Source organism: Narcine bancroftii, chromosome 2 (assembly GCF_036971445.1).
Source record: "Narcine bancroftii isolate sNarBan1 chromosome 2, sNarBan1.hap1, whole genome shotgun sequence".
NCBI classification, from domain to species: Eukaryota; Metazoa; Chordata; class Chondrichthyes; order Torpediniformes; family Narcinidae; genus Narcine; species Narcine bancroftii.
The window spans coordinates 84,022,830-84,025,426 of NC_091470.1; positions in this window are offsets into that span (position 1 = coordinate 84,022,830).

Consider the following 2,597-nt stretch of genomic DNA (forward strand, 5'->3'; position numbering starts at 1 on the left):
CTGGAATAAATATTTTCAATACCGCTGGATGTTTTAGTATAAATTTATACCCTTTCTTCCATAAAATCGCCTTTGCTGTATTGAACTCCTTTCTCTTCTTCAGGAGTTCAAAACTTATATCTGGATAAATGAAGATTTTTTGCCCTTTGTACTCCAGTGGCTTATTGTCCTCTCTTACTTTTTCATTTCTTTTCTCCAGTACCTTTTCTCTTGTAGTATATCTTAGGAATTTTACTAAAACAGATCTTGGCTTTTGTTGTGATTGTGGTTTAAAGGCTAATGCTCTATGTGCCCTTTCTATTTCCATTTCTTGCTGTAGTTCTGGACATCCTAGGATCCTAGGGATCCAATCTTTTATAAACTCTCTCATATTCTTGCCTTCTTCATCTTCCTTAAGGCCCACTATCTTTATGTTATTTCTTCTGTTATAATTTTCCATTATATCTATTTTCTGAGCTAACAGTTCTTGTGTCTCTTTAACTTTTTTATTAGATTCCTCTAATTTCTTTTTTAAGTCCTCTACCTCCATTTCTACTGCTGCTTCTCGTTCTTCCACCTTGTCCATTCTTTTTCCCATTTCTAATAAGGTCATATCTATTTTATTCATTTTCTCTTCTGTATTGTTTATTCTTCTTCTTAAATCATTAAATTCTTGTGCTTGCCATTCTTTAAATGACTCCATGTATTCTTTAATAAGAGAAAGTATATCCTTTATCTTGCCTTTCCCTTCTTCTATTTCACTGTACTCTTCCTCTTCCTCTTCTTCTTCCTCTGGGTTGGCCATCTGTTGTTTCTTTGTTGCCCTTTTCTTCTCTTCTTTCTTGTTTTCGTTATCTTCTATGTTCTCCTCTTGCTGCAGGTGTTCTGCAGCTGTCATTGCCGGCTGTGGAGATCGACTCCCCAGCTGGTCACCCCTCCCGTCGGTGTGTTTCTTTTCATGCGCGGTTGCGCACTTTTACTCGGCTCAGCAAGCCATTTTTGTAGTCCACTTTCTACCGACCTGAGGGAGCGGGTTTCTCTCTCCACTGCGGGCCTCTTCGAACAGGTAAGGCCTTTTCCTTCATCTTCCGTTGTCTTCTCTTCCTCTCTTCTTACCGTTGGTTTCGACTTTTCTTTTTTCGTTGCCATCTTCTTTCCACCTTTATATTCACTTTACTTTTATTTTTATTTTTGTGCTTTGCTTTGTTTTTTCTGACTTTTCTGGAGAGGGCTGGAGTTCACCGTCTGGCCACTACTCCATCACGTGACTCCTCCTCAACTTGCTATCCAGTTCCATGTCAAACATCCAAATTACTTCTATTTCCACCAATCCAACATGCAAAGAGGGTGAGGCCCAAATTATCACTGCTCTCAGGGTGAACAAGCTGTTCTTTTGCTTGTCTTTTTGAATTTGTGTCCCAGGTCCTTTAAACATCCAAGGAGTTTGTCAATTAAATGGCCACTTGTGAATTACCTCTTGTATGTAGGCAAGGGGCAGAAATTAGGCAAGGGGAGGGATTTGACGCAAATGAGGTTAAAATAGGCTACAGGGAAAAAACAATGTGGCAACAGGAATGCTCGGTGAGCCACCATGGATTCAGCAGGCTGAATCATCTCCCATATCATATGGAAACATGGAGATGATTCCCCTAATGTGACACACTCTTGTGCATCACTATCCAAAGTCCTCACAACCTCATCGGGTCAAGCAGCATCTGTGGAGACAAAGGGATAGTTGATGTTTCGGGCCATGATCTTGCATCAGTGACCAAGATGACAGCAATTCCTATCCCCCACAGTTGCTCCTCAGCCCACTGAGTTCCTCCAGCAGTTTGTTTTTGGTTACAGATATCAGCCTCCAGTGTCTCCCTTCCCTTACATGCCAGAACAAAATGCAGGCATGGATACTTGCTAATTATTCTACCATCATCATGGCTTGAGATTATTATGGAGAAAAAAATTGACAGAATTAAGAAATACAATCCCCTAAAGGTCAGTGAAAAAGCTTGAAATCCCAAATATTAAATTTGGCCTAATTGTTGCAAACAAGGGAGCCTAATTATCATTAAAATGAAGAACCAAATACTTGGAAATGTATCAGATGAGCCAAATGTAGGAGCTGAATCTAGCTCAATAGACATTGACCTCATTATGAAGGAAACCCAGCTCCTTCTTAATGCAGATTTATTGAAGTCCACAAGGCATCTTAAGATGAACGCTCTCTCATAATAGCAACAGCTTTGTCCAATCAGAAAGGGGTGCAGGTTACTTAAAAGAAATATCTCTGGTGTTTTGGGTATGTTATTTTTGTAATTTTATTTAGTATCTGATTTAATTCTTCCCAAAACGTTCTTGCATACATCTCTTTTCCACTTCTTTACCACTTCCATTCCCCTTTTTCCCATTTTCATCTCTTAGTTTTCTCTTATTACACTTAATATACGACAACACATTTAAGACATAAAGTACCCCCACAGTTCCCACATCCACTAATTCCTTAACCCCAAAATTCCCCCCCCCCTCTCTGAGTTGCCCCATACCCCTTGCTGTGCAACCACAACTCCCCTTTTCATTTGGGTTGCCAACTTGTTGGCAGCGCTTTAAAAAAAAACACATAT